Here is a 22683-nt window from a genome sequence, read left to right as displayed (position 1 = left end):
CGTCATAATTTAAGTTTGAGGTATTTGGAGAAAGTCAGTATCGGGAGGGTAATGGGGTTCAATAAAGTACGAATGGATTCTTTCTTTTTCAGCATCTTGGTAACTTTGCACTCCAAATACAGTTTTCCGCTTCGTCGACTCTCTAATCAAGATGTAATGAGGATGCAGACTGTACCGGAAAAACTGCAGAAAAGTGTGGCAAGAAAATGCCAAATAATTATAATACTATGTATTTTCTTCTGTTAAGATGTTCTGTATTTAAATTAGTGATATGTTAATGTCATGTTTCGATGTTCAGCACGATCACGAAGACGGAGACAGTTATGATGATGATGATGATGATGATGATGACTGTGACGGATTTGATATATTAAACTATTAGACATGGTACCTGACAAATACGTAATTCTCCTTTCGCCTGTAATTACAACAATTTCCTTTGTGTACAATTTTTCCCCATAAGAATGCGATGCTTATCCCAGGCCTAGGGCAAAGATCTATTTCCTTCATTTGTAACATTTTGTTAAATATAGCTTTAATATATCAGCAGACAATGGTATCGTGTAAAGTATGATACTAGATGAATTGTATAGAATTTTCATTGTAACCAGAGAAGCAGAGGCGAAAAACAGAATAGCACGTCAGGCACACAGCGTTATTTGGTCTCCTGTATATGAAACGAACCGAAGAGTGAGCTCGATTTGTTTTTTTATCTAGTCTTAGAAAACGCTGGAGATGCAGACATACAACTACATTTATATGAGGGAATGCCGAAGCACAGCCGATTTTCCGAACAGGAATTAAGGAAGGCTGTTTTGAACAACGCATCAGATGGAACTTGTTGAAAAATAACCAGACATTTCGGGAGTATTGCAGGCTGAATATGTCGCAATTCAACTATTTCTTCGATCTCGTCAAAGAAGATATCAAGAATTCTTCTCCCAGGTATCCAAACTCTATAGATTCAGACTAAAAACCAGCTTCAATAATGAGGTATATAAAATTAAAAATCTTCCTTAATGTGTTACTGATTTATTAATAATGTTGACGTTATAAAAAAGGAGAAAAGCATACTACAAAAATAAGAAGTAAGACTCATCACAATATTACAAGGATTGGTCCGTTTGCTTTTCAGTCTCTGTGTAACCAGATTGTGCAATGTCAGTGTTATCCACACTTGATGGCGTTGCAGTTGTTGAGTATGAGTCAACCCACCGAGAATTCATCGACTCCAAGATTTTGTCATTTTGACGTCTCCTGTTAACGAGAGGTCTGAATGGCGTGATGTCTTCGAGGTTTCCTGGAGAAACATCGTTATTGGACGAAGTATGGCACACCTCTCTGTATCTCGCTTCACGTGAACTTGCCATCTCCCTCAACGATGGATGTATTTCTGTGAAATGTATTATAAAAACAATTTAATATACATAATAAAAATTAAACGGAGAGAAAAGTAAGGAAAATGAGGAAACACGGTGGGAACTTACTCGCTTCTGATCCACTCTGTGTAAAATCGTGAACATATCAGTCAGTTCCCATTCAGTGCCTTTACTACAAGTAGAACTTGCAGTAGTTTTGTCTTTCCTCTGCCTTTTTTGATGTGTGTATTTAATGTCGCGCCACCTTTTCTTGCAATCTTCCCTAAAACAAACAGCTTAATTAAATAATTATTATAGTATTAGTACTAAAAGTAGTAGTAATTTTGAATATTACAAGTATATTATTTTTATTTTGTTTTTAAATTTAAGGCAACAGGAGAAATTTTTATATCTTTGGCGTTTTCGTTCAGAATATCTTCTAGCTACGTTGGCAACGTCTTACGAGTTGTGTTACTAGTTTTACGGAAGGAATTAGAGACGATACTTCTGCCAACGATCCCACTGATCACTTAAAATCAAAATGTAAAGAATTTGAAGAAAAGTTGCAATTTCCTAACAGTGTTGGTGCCATCGATGGAAAACATGTTCGAATTTTTTCCCCAAAGCAACCAGGTTTATTGTATTACAATTATACATTTTTTTTCTCTAGCGTTCTTGTTGCAGTGGTAGACGTGAACCGCAAATTGATTTTCGTTGTTGTCTGGCCATACGGGCAGGAAGGCGACAGTAGAATTTTGGACGAAAGTAATAATAGTAATAATTTGGAAGTGGTGAGATAGCTGCCCGAATTCGGAACTAGTAGTGATACATGGTTTTGTAGGCGACGAGGCATTTCGATTACATCGCAAGATGTTGGAACGTTTCACTCGTCGAATTGCTAGTACTGATTAAAAACATTTGTTTCTCACTACCGTCATTCAAGAGCTCGTAGAGTTTCTGAAGATGCTTTCGCTCTGTTAACTCAAACATTTCGCCTGTTATATTCACCATCCAGTCTAAAGCCACAAACGACTGATAAATTGATTACTGTTGCTTCCTGTTGACATAATTTACTTAGAGATGCAGTCTTAGAGAAATATAACCAGCCTCATTTTGAATTAAGCAGCACTTACTGCAGAACTCGGATCATTAGGAAGCAGTGGAGATTATTCGCACGTTGAAAGATTTTCTGTGCGAGATTCATTTGCAGATTACTTCAGCATCCGCATAGATGCAGGGATAATACCATGACAAAGTAATTAAGTTAAGAGGACTCAGTAGGCTTCGAACTTCATAGCGTTACGGAGTATTTCTGAAAATATGTAAGCATATATTTATAAAATAAACCTATTTAACATAGAGCAGTTTCTGATACTTGCTTTTTTACGCTTCATTATTATTAAAACGAAAATATACAGTACGTTTCTTACTTGTTCTCTCCACGAATTCTACTATTTGTCTGGAAGCATTATTAATCATAGTTTGGTCCTGGCCTAGCGGTAAGTATACAGCTTAGATGCTTGGAAATTTTTTAATCCATTCTACCAGTTTCTCATCGTCCACCACTGTAAACAATACGTCGGAAATGCTCACATTTTGTCCGAAGCGGCTGCGTGTATAACGCTCTCCAAACGACTCGCCCTCTGTCGTTCGTTCCATTAGCGTTAGCTGTAGATATAGCTGGCGCGTTATGGGATACAGTGCCGCATGCTCCGAGGTGGCAAAAGTCATGGGAGTGCGATATGAACGTATACAGATGGCGTTAGTAACTTGCACATGCGGCATAAAAGGACAGTGCATTGCGGGAGCTGTCATTTGTACCCAGGTGAATCATGTGAAAAGTTTTCCGACGTGATTATGGCCGCTCGACAGAAATTTACAGACTTCGAACACAGAATGGTGGTAGGAGCAAGACGCATGGGACGTTCTGTTTCAGATATCATTAGGGAATGAAATACTCCGATATGCAGAGAGTCAAGAGTGTTCCGAGAATACCCGATTTCAGGAATTACCTCTCACCAGGGTCAGCACAGTGCTGGACGGTCTTCACATAACTATTGAGAGCAGTGGCCTTTGCGTAGAGCTGTAAGTGCTAACAGACAAGCAACGATGCTTGATATAATGCCGAAATTAATGTGGGACGTTCGATGAAAGTATCCATGAGGACAGTGCGGCGACATTTCGAGTTAATCGGCTACGGCGGCAGACAATCGAGGCGAGTGCCTTTGCTAACATCACAACATCGCAAGCAGCGCTTCTCCTGGGCTCGTGAAATTATCGGTTGGATCCTAGACGACTGGAAAATCGTGGCCTTGTTAGATGAGGCCTGATTTTAAGTGGGAAGAGCTGATCGTAGGATTCGACTCTGGTGCAGATCCCATGAAACCATGGACCCAAGTCGTCAACCAAGCACTGTGATAACTTGTGGTGGGTTTATAAATCTGTGGGCTGTATTTACATGGAGCGGGTCCCCTGGTCCAACTCAATCGATCATTGACTGTAAATTACTATATTCGGACACTTGGAGGCCATTTTCAGCCATTTATGAACTTATGTTCGCAAAAACCAAGTCATGTCACTGGGTCACGGTAGTCCGTTTTTGGTTTGAAGAGCGTTCTGGACAATTTGAGTGAATGATCTGGCCACCCAGATCGCCTCACATCATTATGAACCATAACCGACAGGTCGGTTCGTGCACAAAATCCTGCACTAGAAACACTTCAGCTGTTATGGACGAATATAGAGGCGGCATGGTCAATATCTCTCCAAAGGATTTCCAACGACTTGTTGAGTCGATATCACTTTGAGCTGCTGCACTGCACGAGGTGAAAGGAGGTCCGACGCCATATTAGGAGGTGTTGTTGTTGTTGTGGTCTTCAGTCCTGAGACTGGTTTGATGCAGCTCTCCATGCTACTTTATGCTGTGCAAGTTTCTTCATCCCCCAGTACCTACTGCAACCTACATCCTTCTGAATCTGCTTAGTGTAGTCATCTCTCGGTCTCCCTCTACGATTTTTACCCTCCACGCGGCCCTCCAATACTAAATTGGTGATCCCTTGATGCCTCAGAACATGTCCTACCGACCGATCCCTTCTTCTGGTCAAGTTGTGCCACAAACTTCTCTTTTCCCCAATCCTATTCAATACTTCCTCATTAGTTATATGATCTACCCATCTAATCTTCAGCATTCTTCTGTAGCACCACATTTCGAAAGCTTCTATTCTCTTCTTGTCCAAACTAGTTATCGTCCATGATTCACTTCCATACATGGCTACACTCCATACAAATACTTTCAGAAATGACTTCCTGACACTTAAATCTATACTCGATGTTAACAAACTTCTTTTCTTCAGAAACGCTTTCCTTGCCATTGCCAGTCTACATTTTATATCCTCTCTACTTCGACTATCATCAGTTACTTTGCTCCCCAAATAGCAAAACTCCTTTACTACTTTAAGTGTATCATTTCCTAATCTAATTCCCTCAGCATCACCCAACTTAATTCGACTACATTCCATTATCCTCGTGTTGCTTTTGTTGATGGTCATCTTATATCCTCCTTTCAAGACACTATCCATTCCGTTCAACTGCTCTTCCAAGTCTTTTGCTGTCTCTGACAGAATTGTGATGTCATCGGCGAACCTCAAAGTTTTTATTTCTTCTCCATGGACTTTCACACCTACTCCGAATTTTTCTTTTGTTTCCTTCACTCCTTGCTCAATATACAGATTGAATAACATCGGGGAGAGGCTACAACCCTGTCTCACTCCCTTCCCAACCACTGCTTCCCTTTCATGTCCCTCGACTCTTATAACTGCCATCTGGTTTCTGTACAAATTGTAAATAGCCATTCGCTCCCTGTATTTTACCCCTGCCACCTTCAGAATTTGAAAGAGAGTATTCCAGTCAACATTGTCAAAAGCTTTCTCTAAGTCTACAAATGCTAGAAACGTAGGTTTGCCCTTCCTTAATCTACCTTCTAAGATAAGTCGTAGGGTCAGTATTGCCTCACGTGTTCCAACATTTCTACGAAATCCAAACTGATCTTCCTCGAGGTTGGCTTCTACTAGTTTTTCCGTTCGTCTGTAAAGAATTCGCGTTAGTATTTTGCAGCTGTGACTTATTAAACTGATAGTTCGGTAATTTTCACATCTGTCGACACTTGCTTTCTTTGGGATTGGAATTATTATATTCTTCTTGAAGTCTGAGGGTATTTCGACTGTCTCATACATCTTTCTCACCAGATGGTAGAGTTTCGTCATGACTGGCTCTCCCAAGGGCGTCAGTAGTTCCAATGGAATGTTGTCTACTCTGGGGGCCTTGTTTCGACTCAGGTCTTTCAGTTCTCTGTCAAACTCTTCACGCAGTATCGTATCTCCCATTTCATCTTCATCTACATCCTCTTCCATTTCCATAATATTGTCCTCAAGTACATCGCCCTTGTATAGACCCTCTGTATACTCCTTCCACCTTTCTGCTTTCCCTTCTTTGGTTAGAACTGGGATTCCATCTGAGCTCTTGATATTCATGCAAGTGGTTCTCTTTTCTCCAAAGGTCTCTTTAATTTTCCTGTAGGCAGTATCTGTCTTACCGCTAGTGAGATAAGCCTCTACATCCTTACATTTGTCCTCTAGCCATCCCTGTTTAGCCATTTTGCACTTCCTGTCGATCTCATTTTTGAGACGTTTGTATTCCTTTTTGCCTGCTTCATTTACTGCATTTTTATATTTTCTCCTTTCATCAATTAAATTCAATATTTCTTCTGTTACCCAAGGATTTCTACTAGCCCTCGTCGTTTTACCTACTTGATCCTCTGCTGCCTTCACTACTTCATCCCTCAAAGCTACCCATTCTTCTTGTATTGTATTTCTTTCCCCCATTCCTGTCAATTGCTCCCTTATGCTCTCATTGAAACTCCGTACAACCTCTGGTTCTTTTAGTTTATCCAGGTCCAATCTCCTTAAATATCCACCTGTTTGCAGTTTCTTCAGTTTTAATCTACAGGTCATAACCAAGAGATTGTAGGCAGTGTCCACATCTGCCCCTGGAAATGCCTTACAATTTAAAACCTGGTTCCTAAATCTCTGTCGTACCATTATATAATCTATCTGAAACCTGTCAGTATCTCCAGGCTTCTTCCATGTATACAGCCTTCTTTTATGATTCTTGAACCAAGTGTTAGCTATGATTAAGTTGTGCTCTGTGCAATATTCTACCAGGCGGCTTCCTCTTTCATTTCTTAGCCCCAGTCCATATTAACCTACTACATTTCCTTCTCTCCTTTTCCTACTACCGAATTCCAGTTACCCATGTCTATTAAATTTTCGTCACCCTTCACTTTCTGAATAATTTCTTTTATTTCATAATACATTTCTTCAATTTCTTCGTCATCTGCAGAGCTAGTTGGCATATAAACTTGTACTACTGTAGTAGGTGTGGGCTTCGTATCTATCTTGGCCAAAATAATGCATTCACTATGTTGTTTGTAGTAGCTTACCCGCATTCCTATTTTCCTATTCATTATTGAACCTACTCCTGCATTACCCCTATTTGATTTTGTGTTTATCACACTGTAGTCACCTGACCAGAAGTCTTGTTCCTCCTGCCATCGAACTTCACTAATTCCCACTATATCTAACTTTCACCTATCCATTTCCCTTTTTAAATTTTCTAACCTACCTGCCCGATTAAGGGATCTGACATGCCACGCTCCGATCCGTAGAACGCCAGTTTTCTTTCTCCTGATAACGACATCCTCTTGAGTAGTCCCCGCCCGGAGATCCGAATGGGGGACTATTTTACCTCCGGAATATTTTACCCAAGAGGACGCCATCATCATTTAATCATACAGTAAAGCTGCATGCCCTCGGGAAAAATTACGGATGTAGTTTCCCCTTGCTTTCAGCCGTTCGCAGTACCAGCACAGCAAGGCTGTTTTGTTTATTGTTACAAGGCCAGATCAGTCAATCATCCAGACTGTTGCCCATAAAACTACCCCTCTTCAGGAACCACTCGTTGGTCTGGCCTCTCAACAGATACCCCTTCGTTGTGGTTGCACCTACGGTATGGCTATCTGTATCGCTGAGGCACGCAAGCCTCCCCACCAACGGCAAGGTCCATGGTTCGAGGAGGTATCCCATGAATTTTGTCACTTTACAGTGTTGTGAACGTCTTGTTAGACTTTGTTCCTTCTTACATGAGCAGTAACACGATCTTCTCATAAACAACCGACACTAAAATGCGGTTCCTCAAAGATGCCCACCTCATATTCTGTCTTTAAAACGGATTGTAGGTGGCATCACCCGTGCCTACTTTCGGTCACTAGCGATGAAACACTAATCATTTGCGTGTCCTTCATGGTGTCGCAGTTTTAATGGCCGGCAGTGTATTTACAAATCGTCTATAGGCAATTATACTGTTCTACTGAACTAACTGGTGGATATGTTTGTTTCCGTATCTCGTTACCCATCGCCTTTTTAAAGGCCGGTTGGCAGTGGTAGCCCTGCGGGAAGTGTTGGTAGCCCTGCGCCTGCTACACGGACGTCTGAGTCACAGCTCTTGTACAAGATAAGTAATTTAAGTAGTAATAAACTGTTTTTTAACACTTTAAACTAATTTATTACGTTAATTATAGTGCTCTGCAAGCGTACCATTAAAGGTTTTTGTCTTACTCGCGTATTTTCACAGTAATCACGTAAAGTTCGTTTTGTTTACATATCGCGGCCAGGCCGAACTTTTGAGTTTTCAGATTAAACTTCATACCGCAATCTTAAGTGCATTTACTGATAGTTTAGTGTGCTAAATACGTTTGCTGCCCCTTTATATCTGTAGAGTATCGTCATCTGTTTACATAGTCGCGAGTAGGCCTAATTTTTCGTACACGTATTTTCATTGTTTTCCGGTAACTTAGTTGTCTTTCTGTCACTAAAATCGATTTGTACCATGAGTGTAAAGTGCCTGACGTGCCGTAGGATCGTTAGCTCCGGGGTCTGGTGTGATGGATGTAGTAACTTTTTTCATTGGGGCGACTGTAGTGGCGTGGGAATTGGGAAAATGAGCGAGACTCATCAGTGGTTCTGTAGGCTATGCAGTAGAGATAGGAAGATTGTGGAACAGGAGGGGAAAATTGCTGCCCTTCAGGCTGAGTTAGATGAGGCTAGGCGAGAACTGGGCAGGTTAAGGGGAGAGAAGGGTAAACAGGGGTGGGAAGTGGCAACAGGCATGAGGAACAGGCCAAGAAATTCTTCTGACAGCTTTGTTATTAATGTACAAAATAGGTTTGACCTGTTGCCTCAGTCAGAAACTGATGAGCCTCTCACAGAAGTAGATGTAGACAGGGCTCAACAAGCTTTCAGCAGCAAATTGATTAAGAATGTAGGGATGTCTGCAAAGAGAAAGAAAGTCTTGTTGCTAGGTAGTTCGCATGCTAGGGGTGTGGACCAACTTCTGCAGGATGAATTAGGGTTGGATTACCAGGTCACAAGTTTTTTCAAACCTAGTGCTGAACTTAGGCAGGTTACAGAGGATTTAGGTTCACTATGTAAAGGTTTTACTAAGGAAGAGACCGTGGTTATTGTGGGTGGGCCGGGCAACAGTATTGACAGAGATCCGGGGTACAGCATAGAGTGTGACCTGGCAAAGATTGCATCGGCATCGAATCATACCAGTGTTGGGTTTGTGTCGGTTCTGGAGCGCCACGACCGACCTCATTTGACCTCTTCTGTCAGGAGAGTTAATTTGGAGTTGGAACGGCTACTTGGATCTGGTGCAGGGTCACACATTGGTGTGGTTCCTGTTGATTCACTCTGTAGGTGGGACTATACTAGACATGGCCTACACCTCAACAGGAAAGGGAAGGGTAAACTGGCTGGGCTGATAGCAGGAAATTTAAAGGGGGGAGGAACTACATCTCATGGTGGAAACTCTTTTTTAGTGTAAGATCAGTGTCCAGTGGGAAACTCAGCCAGGCAAGTACTAAAGATGTTAAAAAAGTTCAAGATACTCACAAAAGTAAAGTGAAAAATAATGTTAGTATATTTCATCAAAATATTGGGGGATTGAAGAATAAAAGTACTAAAGATGTTAAAAAAGTTCAAGATAATCACAAAAGTAAAGTGAAAAATACTGTTAGTATATTTCATCAAAATATTGGGGGATTGAAGAATTAAATTGATGAGCTTCTGCTTTGTTTAGAAGATATAGAAACCAAGAATGTAATAGATATACTATGCCTGTCTGAGCATCACATTGTCACTGATATGCAAAAGGTTAGCATCAATGGGTACAAATTAGCTGCACATGTAAGTAGAGATAATATGATGAGAGGAGGAGTTGCCATATATGTCAAAAGCTTCCACAGTGCAAAAAATTTAGAAACTAAAAAATTTTGTGTAGAGCAACATATGGAAGCATGTGCCACTGAACTTAAACTAAATGATGGCACTTTCATAATTGTAACAGTGTATAGGTCCCCCTCAGGGAATTTCCAGCTATTTCTAGAAAACTTGGATGCTTTGTTGTGCTATCTGTCAGACAGGGGGAAGCAAATTATCATTTGTGGGGATTTCAGTGTTGATTCCCTGAAAGAGTGTAATAGGAAGAATGACCTTTTAGTATTACTCAGTTCTTTCAATTTGAGCTCCGTCATTGATTTTCCTACTCGGATAACAAAGAACAGCAGTACATTGATAGATAACTTTTTTATAGACCAAGATAAGTTTAGGGACATAAATGCTTATCCTGTTGAGAATGGTCTTTCAGATCATAGTGCACAGCTTGTTACAGTACATGACATAGCTCCATGCAGTATAATAAATCAGACTTTCAAAACAGTGCGTTCAATTAACAATATAAATATTGCAAACTTTAGGGAAAGCCTACAGCAGCTAGACTGGGATGAAGTGTATAAGGAACCCGATGCAAACTTGAAATATAACTTATTTCACAATACATTTTTAAGGGTATTTGAAAATTGTTTTCCCAAGAAAATAGTTAAACATAATTCCAAGAAAACATATAAAAAACCTTGGCTAACTAAAGGAATAAGAATATCTTGCAACCGTAAAAGAGAACTGTATCTAACAGCAAGAGGGAGTACTGACCCCGAAATTGTTCAATATTATAAAAACTATTGTGCGGTACTAAGAAAAGTTATTAAAAAGTCCAGAAGCATGTGTATCATGTCTGAGATCAGTAACTCTGATAATAAAATTAAAACAATTTGGAATATTATTGAAAGGGAAACAGGGCAACCAAGAGCACAGGAAGACTTTAGTGCAATAAAACAGAATGACAAGTGCACTAACAAACAATCAGAAATTGAAAATATTTTGAATAATCATTTTTTAAATGTTGTGGAGAAAATAGGATCTAGATCTTCACTAGAAGAGGCAAGGCTATTAATAGAAGAGGCCATACCTGCGCAGTTTGAAACAACTGTAATTCCACCAACCTCTCCCTCTGAAATCAGTAAAATAATAAACTCACTGAAAAGTAAAAGCTCTTACGGAATTGATGGCATTTCCAGCAAAGTACTTAAAGCTTGTTCCCCACAGATAAGTAGGATTCTCAGCCATGTATGTAATAGCTCTTTGGAGCAGGGTGTTTTCCCTGATAGACTGAAATATGCCATTGTAAAACCATTGCATAAAAAGGGGGATATGTCGGATGTCAACAACTACCGCCCAATCTCTCTTCTGACAGCTCTATCAAAAATTTTTGAGAAAGTAATGTATTCAAGAGTAGCCTCCCATATTTGTAAAAATAAAGTACTAACAAAATGTCAGTTTGGTTTTCAGAAAGGCTTTTCAACAGAAAATTCTATATATGCTTTCACTGATCAAATATTAAATGCTCTGAATAACCGGACATCACCCATTGGTATTTTTTTGTGATCTCTCAAAGGCCTTTGATTGTGTAAATCATGGAATTCTTTTAGATAAGCTAAATCATTATGGTTTGAGTGGGGCAGTGCACAAATGGTTTAATTCATACTTAACTGGAAGAATGCAGAAAGTTGAAATAAGTGGTTCGTGTAATGTTAAAACAACAGCTGATTCCTCAAACTGGGGTGCTATCAAGCACGGGGTCCCACAGGGTTCGGTCTTAGGTCCTTTACTGTTCTTGATATACATTAATGACTTACCATTCCACATTGATGAAGATGCAAAGTTAGTTCTTTTTGCTGATGATACAAGTATAGTAATAACATCCAAAAACCAAGAACTAAGTGATGTAATTGTAAATGATGTTTTTCACAAAATTATTAAGTGGTTCTCAGCAAACGGACTCTCTTTAAATTTTGATAAAACACAGTATATACAGTTCTGTACAGTAAATGGCACAACTCCAGTAATAAATATAGAATTTGAACAGAAGTCTGTAGCTAAGGTAGAATTTTCAAAATTTTTAGGTGTGTCCATTGATTAGAGGTTAAACTGGAAGCAACACATTGACGGTCTGCTGAAACGTCTGAGTTCAGCTACGTATGCTATTAGGGTTATTGCAAATTTTGGTGATAAGAATCTCAGTAAATTAGCTTACTATGCCTACTTTCATTCACTGCTTTCGTATGGCATCATATTCTGGGGTAATTCATCGTTGAGTAGAAAAGTATTCATTGCACAAAAACGTGTAATCAGAATAATTGCTGGAGCCCACCCACGGTCATCCTGCAGACATCTATTTAAGGATCTAGGGATCCTCACAGTAACCTCACAGTATATATATTCCCTTATGAAATTTGTTGATAATAATCCAACCCAATTCAAAAGTAATAGCAGTGTGCATACCTATAACACCAGGAGAAAAGATGATCTTCACTATGCAGGGTTAAATCTGACTTTGGCACAAAAAGGGGTAAATTATGCTGCCACAAAAGTCTTTGGGCACCTACCAAACAGCAACAAAAGCCTGACAGATAGCCAACTAACATTTAAAAATAAATTAAAAGAATTTCTAGATGACAACTCCTTCTACTCATTGGCTGAATTTTTAGATATAAACTAAATTAAAAAAATTAATCATTAGTGTCATGCAATATTTTGTGTAATGTAATTTCTTGTACAGACATCTTTTATTAACCTGACACGTTCCACATCATTACGAAGTGTCGTATTCATGATCTATGGAACAAGTATTAATCTAATCTAATCTATCGACCGAGGCAGCGCACACGATTCCCTTTAGAGAGTATTAGTGTTGATAAAAAATTCAGGGCAACTTGCTTTAACTTTTCAGTGGTTTCTTCAGATGGATGCAGGCGAATCGCAAGAGGATTCCGTTGAATCGCGAAAGAGCGACTTTTTTGTCAGTGCTTGCACTATCAGATCACCATCTCTGAAAATGTCGACGTAGATGGGGTGACAAACACCAGTGTTCCGTCACTGCATCTTCTGCACAGAGACTATGAAATGTGGAGCTTTCATTGGAAATGATTACGTGATTCGCAGAAAGTTACTGCATAACTTTATTTGGATGCAATAATGACATAATACCCCTCCCTGTGTCTTTTGGAAAACAATAAAAAAACAGGTTGAGAAAGAGAATACCGTTCGTTAGAAAACTCAGTGCGCTTGTAAGTGTATCACTGAACAGGTAGAGTCTCGAAAATATACAAAATGTTGTCCATTTGGAAAACATTGTGACAGCACAGGGAAGCAGAAAGATGCAGAATATATTAGGCCAAGGCAGCACTCTGTGAAAGGAAAAGAATTTTCACAGCAAACGCACATAGGCTGCCGCTGGAAGATAAGACATTTAGCTGGCGGGTGCTTTTTTTATGGGGGAGAGTCCTAAACATCTATGATGGATGAAAAGAGACGGATTCAAGGGTTCTAAATGTGTTGCTGCAAAAGGATACTCAATATCCCATGGGAAGGTATTTAAATGGAAGTTTCTTCTAGGGAACTAAATAAAACCGAGGGCTGTTTCAGATGATTAAGAAGAGAAGAGATGTCTGGTTGGTGCAAATTATGTGACATGATAGCTTTTTGCTGCAGAAGATTCGTGGAACTGAAAATGTAGGCCAAAGACATTGTTACATGTAGATCTGCAGCCAATAAACCCAGGACTGTGAAATTAAAGAACAAACAGTATAGAAGAAACAGGACTACAAGTTAGTGTAGTTAGAGATCGCGGGAAGCACAATCGTACAAAGTCTCATGAGTGCAATCGAGATTGAGTTCATCTGTAAACCTCAGGACAATCAAGAAGGATAAAAGAATGTGGAGAAAAACTCGGAGGCCATGAGGAAAAGGAGGTTGATCTTTGATGGACAACTGTGCAGAATAGGCAAAAATAGACTACACAAAGAAATATTTGATTACCTCTGGAACAGGAAGACCGCCACGATGTGGAAAGAAAGCTCGGAAACACCCAGAGAGGTATAACACACCAAAGGGACTCATGTTATAACGATACAAGTTTCGAAACAGAAAGCAAAGTTTCGCAAGGTTTCAAGTCAAATGAAGGGCTACAATCAGCGGAAGAACATGGGTGTAAGAACGGAAGCAACAGATTAATGACATTAAGAAAGGGTATTGGTAACAGAGGAAGCTCCAGATAAAGAGGACAAAATGAAGTTGTAGTGTCATCCTAAGTGACCAATTCACCAATAAAAAAAGAGCGACTGATTACAGTTTCTACACAAACGAACTATCATGAGACTAGTTTTTGTTTCGTTGGCTGTGGCCCCGAGTGGATGTCATAATTCGTCTGTTTGCAGTTTCTGTTTTCTTTGTCCCCTGGCCAGCATTCACACTGAACCTCCAGGAACCGCTACGTTGGCAAACACCCAACGGTTGGACGTCCACTTCGCCAGAAGACGGACGGCCCGGGGTGCCCGGCGACATCTCATCTCACATGGCTGAGTGCTCAGGTTTTTCGCCCGGTGGTGTCCCCCCCCCCCCCCCCCCTCCCCCGCCCCTGTCAGCTGAGTGACGGGGCCCTGCTGTCTCTCTGAAGACCACTGACGGGCTTCATGGGATGCTCCAGCCCAGGCCCCAGGGAGCGTCCGACGCCGCAGGCGGCCGCACAGCAAAAACACGAGGTTCAGCCGAGTTCGGCACAACCGTTCCGCGACCTCCACGGGGATCAGCACATGAAACACGCCGCGGCGGGCGGCCAGACCTCCCACGCGTGTTGCGGGTGGATGGTGGGGGAGGGAGGAGGAGGACCACATGGGTAAGTCAGCGCTCGCTCTGCGAAACCTGCACGTGGTATCAGGTTTTCTATACCTCCGGCAAAAATCACCAAAAAATCAGTGATCTCAAACTTGGCCGTTTCAGTCTCATACTTAACACAGCGCTAGCCATATACCTGTCGCACCACAGTTAATAACGAAAAGTAATAAGAGTGAAAGTAAACTATAGTAGAAGCAGGAACTTTCCAGGAAGTATGAGCCCACAGTCGAACTGGTTCAGAGATATCTTTGCGAATTAGTGGTGTAACGTATTACTATCTTTACGACGTTTCTCATCGAGCCACATACGTTATCTCGCATTTCTAGCTGCTTCTCTCGAACAAATAATGATAAAAATTCAGAAATTCAGGGTCACCACCAGCCCAAACCCTTCCTAACCATTCAGAAAAAACGGAGCTGGAAAATTATTAGTTTCATTACTTTAATAATTTAATTACAAGTACGCAAATTTCTTTAAGCAGCCAGATAAATAGCACTCCATGTCGTGCATGAAGCAACTTGATTAATTCAGGATTGGAAATCAGAGTAAGGGGGTAAGATCGACACCAAAGAATTTATCTTTCACGTAAGGTATTTATTGTAACTAAATATTTGCTTGCACATCCTAACTACACATAACTGTTGCCTGACTCGATATATTTAAATAAGAATTACGTGAGAATGAACCAGAGTACAATTTAACTACAGCAAGAAGAAACACAGAAGGCGGGGGTGGAAGACCATTATACTATCATCTCCTTTCCTTAATACCATAAACACATCTCAGTGACATTTGCATTACGATTCTACGCATACACTATTCTGGACATAGGTTCAACCAATACGCAAGGCTGTGCGATAATTATTTAACATGCTAATTGCATCTGCTGCTTGCAAACGGCCGAACTAGAGTACGTGGTGCATTCTGACTCAAACGGTTGTGCTGCTTTGCAGAAAGCGCACGAAAGAACGGATACTCTTGCAGAAATTGTAGCTCATTAAACAAGCAAATTGTTAAAATAAAGCCTATTGCGGTGCCGTGGTGGACCAGAAGGGTCATTGATTACCAAACACGTGGCACAAAATCGACACACAAAGACAAAAGCAATTTCCACAAAATATAAGATTAAAAATCATTAAAAAAATAACTCGCTTCACACGCTTCACTTAAGCTGAAGTTCTTAAGAATTTCACCAGTTTAACATAACAAAGTCCTAACTCAACCTGATTCCTATCACCTGAAACCCCCCTTAATAACTACGATCCGTAGTCACCAAGCATTCACCGAAGAGTGTCTCTTTCTCTTTAGAGATTACCTAGCTCCTCGAGCAGCGGAAGCTACCAGAGGGGTAGCCCTCCGTCACCAACCTCACACACAAAAACAACCTTCGACACAGCCCTCGACTAAGATGGTTCAGGTATTGGAAACCTAAGTTGGTCATCCTATGCTCTCCTTTGAACGAGAAGCAACATCGTCTGCTCCCAGCAGGCGATGACCAATTCAGCGATTCCCACAAAACAAAACCGAAACCCACATTAAAACACACATATAATAACCAATAGGCCTTATTTGAGTGCTCAGTCTTTCTGGAAGAGTTGATGAATTGAGCTAAAATCAGGTAGTAAAATGAATAGGTTGTACCGAATTCAACAAGCGTCTTATGAAACGACTTCACAGAGACGTTTCAGTGATTACGAGGTGAACCTATTTAGTATGACTATACGGAGGTTGGACAAAAATATGAAAACAGCGTGCGGAATGCATGCCTAGAACATAAATGGAGATGGTGCCCAAGCCTGCAGCTTTCGCTGTTGTTTTTGACCATGAAAAGCGCTTGTGCAATGTCCACAACACGTTTCAAGTGTCCGTCTTGGTCAGAACAGTGTTGTATGTAGTTGTGACTTTATTATGTAGGAGCTAAGTAAATGCGAACGTCGGCAAACTGTCGTTGCTCGTTTGATGGGTACTTCGGTAACCAAGGCAGCGGAAGTGTTTGATGAATCAAGAGGCACCGTATTGAAGATTTATACCGCATCTAGGAAAGCTGAAAGTATCAGCCTCTAAGTCACAACGCGGATGAAAGTGTAAGTTAATGATTGCGACAGACGGTCATTCAACATGATTGTATCGAAAAATTAGGAAACGACAGCTACAAGTCACTGCAGAACTGAACGTCGGAACCCTGTCAGCAGCAACACGCACACGAAGAGAGCTCCATACTCATGAAGTAATAAGTGCTATCGACAGGGGATGTCAAATTGATTCCATATTTCTAGATATCCAGAAGGCTTTCGACACCGTTCCTCACAACCGTCTCCTAACCAAACTGCGTACCTACGGAATGTCGCCTCAGTTGTGCGACGGGATTCGTGATTTCCTGTCAGAAGGGTCACAGTTCGTAGTAATAGACGGGAAGTCATCGAGTAAAACAGAAGTAATATCCGGCGTTCCCCAAGGAAGTGTTATAGGCGCTCTGTTGTTCCTGATCTATATTAACGACATTGGAGACAATCTGAGTAGCCTTCTTAGATTGTTTGCAGATGATGCTGTCATTTACCGACTTGTAAAGTCATCAGATGATCAAAACAACTTGCAAAATGATTTAGATAAGATATCTGTATAGTGCGAAAAGTGGCAGTTCACCGTGAATAAAGAAAAGAGTGAAGTTATTCAAATGAGTACTAAAATAAATCCGCTAAATTTGGATTACGCGGTAAGTCACATAAATCTAAAAGCTTAAATTCTGCTAAATACTTAGGGATAACAATTACAAATAACTTAAATTGTAACGATCACATAGATAATATTGTGTGTAGAGCAAACCAAAGACTGCTAAAGAGACTCTTTTATACCACGCTTGTATTCTGGAGTACTGCTGTGCAGTATGGGATCCGTATCAGGTGGGATGACATAGAAAAAGTACAAAGTAGGGCAGCTCGTTCTGTATTATCGCGAAATAGAGAAGATAGTGTCACAGACGTGATACGTGAATTGGAGTGCCAATCATTAACACAAAGGCGTTTTTCGTTGTGAAGGGGTCTTCTCATGAAATTTCATTCACCAGTTTTCTCCTCTGGTTGCGAAAACATTCTGCTGGCACTCACCTACACAGCGAGAAACGATCATCACGATAAAATAAGAGAAGTGAGGGCTCGCAGAGAAAAATTTAAGTGCTCGTTTTTCCCGCGTGCAGTTCGAGAGCGGAACGGTAGAGAGACAGCTTGAAAGTGGTTTATTTAACCCTTTGCCAGGCACCTTATTGTGAATAGCAGAGTAATCACGTAGATTTAGATGTAGAACCTAAGGCGAACTCGAAAGCCACGTATCAGCGATGCAAATGACAGTAACAGGAAATCTTGGTGCCGAAGACATAAGCCAGGACTATGGAGAAACGGACCAAAGTCACTAGGCGGACAAGTCTCGTTTCACACTTTGTCAACTTCTGCCCGAGTTTACGCCCTGGCAGTGAAACATGGTGGGTAACCGGTGATAATTTGGACATCCATATCGTTTTATTCCATGGGCTTCTGCAAGGTCGAGCTACTGTCAAGGATTATGCGACCATTTTCTTTTATCTTGTCCATTCCATTGTACAATGCTTGTACCCAATGGCGAAACTGTGTTCAAGGCGAAAGTGACCCTGTTCATACAGGTCGCATCGTCCACGACTAGATTCCTGAGACCAAAGATGAATTTTTGCCTCTCCCCTGGCCATTATAGTCACATGTTCTCAATATTGTTGATACTTTGTGAGAGGAGGCTGCGTGGAGAGAAGGCTGCATGATCGCTATGCACCTCCATCATTGTTCCTTGAACTTACCAGAGGTATGGTGTAACATTCTCCTGAAAACGGTACAGGACATATATTTATCCATACCGAGACGACTGGAAGCTGTTTTCAATGCCACAGAGAGTGTTTAAAGAGAAGTGTCTTACAGGACGTAATATTTGTAAATACTCGAAGAAAAGTTCCTATAATTACATACCCGGAAATCAATACCTGTTGAGAAATAAGCTGGTTTACTTGCGACGAGTAATGTGTAGTATTTGTTCGTGTGTGCCGTCTTACTTCTGCAGCATAGTAAACTACCACAATACGCATGCGCGGGCAGATCCCAATCCTCGGGAAATCATAAAGATAGGCATCAGGATCGCTTTAGCATCAATTTTTGAGCAGGATTTGTCTCTGACAGACTTACAGGGCAGTAAGTTGAGTTTAACATATGCAATGCATCACCGGTTTATACGAGATAAATTACCAGCACCTTCGGAAAACGCTACCCTTTCAGAAAGACAACTGTGATTTTGCATGACTGGGCAACCACCCTTTTCTCAATGAATCGTGGCGTAGTACTCCTTCGTATTTCTGGTTGTGGGGACATTTCGAGACATTGGTGTATGGCCAGCCTATCGACCATGAGCAGGTGTTTCAGGAGCTTACGACCCATGCATGTGAATTTGATTCGTGTATATTCCAAATAATGCGAGATTCATTGAGAAAAAGTCTGAAGGATGTACGCAACAAACAGACGGGAATGAGAAGGCAGACTGGCCCAAATCTCAACAGGTGTTCGTCTGCAGACATATCATAATTGGAACATTTCTGCTAGTTTTCACCAGTAATGCCACCTCTAGCACTATGTGATTCTTTTTTTTAATATTCTGTATGTGATGAACGAAAACCAGAGAACTTCGAGAAATTTCGCCATAGTCCACCGGGAAAACACATTTTCGCAGTATGCTGGTATTTAAGAGCGTTGTAGTGGTTTTTTTTTTTTCCACGTGCTGTTAAACGATACGGCATGAAATCCCATAGGAGCAAGTGCTTTACCAGATAGTGTCGTAAGACGTTAGGTGAATGTCAGGAAGAAATTGGAGCTGTTGGCGACTGCCTCCGTTCACCTCCAGTTGACAACGTCGCGCTCGCCGAACATCGGTGGCCAGCAAAGCTTCTAGGTTCTTTCTAGGTACAGTTGCAATCGTTGGAACAACGCGAATGCGTTCGATGCACGCGTTTATCAGTTCCTGTGGTTTGAGCCTGGGTGAAAGCTGTTAAAGTGGCGGCCAATGGACTGTTGCAACTAGTTTCTACTGATAAAAGGGAATTATTTTAAATGGCTGCAAAGCTTGTAACAATCCTGCTCCAAAGAGATCAGCGTTTGCATGCGCATAGCTTTTTGTGTTCTGTCCGTAGCATTGTCGTTGAAGCAAATAAGTACTAGGGTCATGTTGGCCTTTTAAAGGAACTGTACATCTCAACCTTCTGAAAATTTAATACATCCTAGTGTCTAATATTATTCCCTTGGGGGATTTTTCTGCAGAAATGTGTTAAATATATAAAGCCTGGGGTATCAAAAGCAAAAGGATCCCACTACCCTCTGCTAACTTCACTTTCAAGAGGAATAACTTTCACTCTTCCCTATGAGAGGACGACCGCTAAAGCTGATGACCGAGGGCCCCATACTATACTCATTGCTATAAATGAATTGCACATATTAACTTGGCTCACTTTAGAGTGGACGTAGCATATTTAGAAATAAGCGTGCTATACTGTCACAAATATATTAGTGAAATTAAATTGCGTATCAGATTCATAGCCAGTGCGCGCATTGCAGCCACTCCCTACGAGCTAAACCAACGATAATTTTTCTTCGAATTAGAAAATTTCCAGCATTTGTAATGTTGGCGCGTTTACTCCATTGTAGCGTATTAACTTCGGTACTAATTATCTGCAATGTATCCTTAGTCAGAAACAAAATTTGCCATAACAAAATCAGTTTATCAAATTATTTTCATAATATGCATATAATCCAAATATGTAAAAGAAGAAAAAGAAAGACAGGATGCTGACGAGGAAAGTGGTGCCAGGAAGAATTAAGAACTTTTTCAGTTAACGTTTTGTATCATTTCTTCTCCATCAAGTGCCTATCACGAGTGGGAACAGGAACTTTCGCTCAATGTCATTCATCACAATAGATGTTTTTGGAAACCCTGCGACTGTCATTCACTCTGTAAATAATGAAAAACTGCTCCACTTACTTTTTTTTCGTTTTTAGCACGACGTGTTTCGAAAATGTCTCATTGCCACGCTCAAATATTTACATTAGTATTTTGTGTGTTGTGCTCCCTGTCTTGCACTGCTGTCGTCTTTTTGTGAGTACAGTATAATGTGCCTCTTCAATTATGCAGGAAAGCACGCACAAACAAATCATCGCGCATACTGTTTATGAAATTTCACAGGTTTTTCGTGCAGTGATTTCATTCACTACTTCTTAGAGTTTATTTTTGAAACTAAATGACATGAACGTAGTCCCGCCGATATCCTTTATGACAGTTTTAGTCAGAGTCTATTGGTGCATGTTGCCCTAGCACAAGACGCAAAGCGCGAAACGGTGTCTCGTCAAGCATCGTAATTTGCTGCCCAAGTTTCCCTTGTTTCTGAACTATATCGCCACGAGCGACTGTATTTAATTCCGTAAATTAAATTCGCTAACCTCCTAAACTTCCTGTTTTGTTGTAGTAGCTCGGGAACAAAGCTGAGATTACTTTCGTTAAAAGCAACCTTAACTTTCATTTATATGTCCATATGCTCATAGCAAGCAGCTTACGTATTCCTTTCAGTGTACTGTATTATTATGCCATTTATTTATTGTTTAAATTAGCGTACGCTCAGACTCTTCTCTGCACTGCTAGGATGCGTATCTGATGTGCGTAGTGGTAGTCGCCAATAATAAAAAAGGAAACCAGTCATTCCTTCAGAGCTTTTGCTCAGAAATGCGTATCGGAAAGCCTTCAGAGCTGAAATACTTACAGTCGAAGGACTTCTGTTCATAAGATATATATCTTTCACTGCCTGTGTTTGCTATGTAGAACTATTAACATTCCATCAAGAAAAATGTCGCTGTACGTTTTGATCTGAGCTTGTCGCTGCGTTAATGGTACAATTCGCTGACTGTTGCGAAAATATACTGATCAACCAGAACATTATGACCACCGATCTACTATCTATATAAACCCGTCCAGGTGGTAGCAACATTACCTGCTGCGGAATGACTGATAGTCAGACAGACGCACGGTGCATGTATCATCAGTGAGAGTGCTGTCCGCGTGTGTAGAATGGGGAAGATGAGCGAATCTATCTGAGTCTGACCGACGACAGATTGTGATGGCCCGGAGGTTCGGTGCGAGCATTTCGGAAACTTTACGACTTGTCGTGTGTTCTAGGAGTGCCGTGGTGAGTGTCTTCAACACGTCCCGACGTCGCAGGGGTGTATGGCCACTCCTCATTGCAGATGACGGATGTCGTAGGCTGGGCAGACTGGTAAAATAGGAGACGCGGTAAACTGTAGCGAAACCAACATCAGACTTCAATATGATAATTAATAAACAGTTTTGATCGCAAATTTCTTTTAATCGGAGTGACCGGTTTCAATCCTTAAGGGTCATCTTCAGACTCCAGAACGACAGGTCGACTTCCATGGAGCAGGCTGCGCCGATCCACGACACTGAACTGACTGCAGTCAGCGTCTTGGATCGGCGCAGCCTGCTCCGTGGGAGTCCACCTGTCGTTCTGGAGTCTGAAGATGATCCTTAAGAATTGAAACTGGTCACTCCGATTAAAAGAAATATGCGATCCAGACTGTTTTAATAATCATTTTTATATAAGATCGCTGATAATGTTTTCAAAACAAATTTTATCAGACTTCAGTGTTCTGCAGAGTACAAGTGTGTCTGAATACTCAGTGCACCGAGCACCTGGACGTTAGCGCAGTGGCAGAGCGCTTCAAGATCTGATGAATCCCGGTACCTTCTTCATCATGCTGATGGGAGGGTGCGAATTCGTCTTCTTCCAGGGGAATAGCTCTGTGACACCTGTACTGCGGCACGTAGACAAACTGTAGGCGGTCCTATTGTGTTCAGGGGAACATTCACGTCGGGTTCCATGGGTCCAGTAGAGCTCGTGCAAGGCACCATGACGGCCAAGGTGATTTGTTGTTTTGCGAAAGCAGTGGCATTTTTCAACATGTTATTGCGGCATCTCACAATGTGATAGAGTGGTTCGAGATACTGAGTGGCGAGTTACAGTTGATGTGCTGCCCCTCCAATGCGCCAAATCTAAACCGATCGAACACATCTGGGGGATA

At 41.1% G+C, this 22683-nt stretch overlaps 1 long non-coding RNA gene across 1 annotated transcript in view; it reads right to left on the bottom strand.

Moving 5' to 3' along the window:
• Positions 1-1493: 1493 nt before the first annotated feature.
• LOC126335380 (uncharacterized) overlaps positions 1494-22683 on the bottom strand; it is a 561036-nt gene continuing 539846 nt past the window's right edge. Inside the window, exon 3 of the long non-coding RNA XR_007564864.1 lies at positions 1494-1641. This is a non-coding gene — a long non-coding RNA (uncharacterized LOC126335380). The remainder of the gene's footprint in view (positions 1642-22683) is intronic.

Source organism: Schistocerca gregaria, chromosome 2 (assembly GCF_023897955.1).
Source record: "Schistocerca gregaria isolate iqSchGreg1 chromosome 2, iqSchGreg1.2, whole genome shotgun sequence".
NCBI lineage: Eukaryota > Metazoa > Arthropoda > Insecta > Orthoptera > Acrididae > Schistocerca > Schistocerca gregaria.
This window is presented reverse-complemented; position numbering and strand designations above follow the sequence as displayed.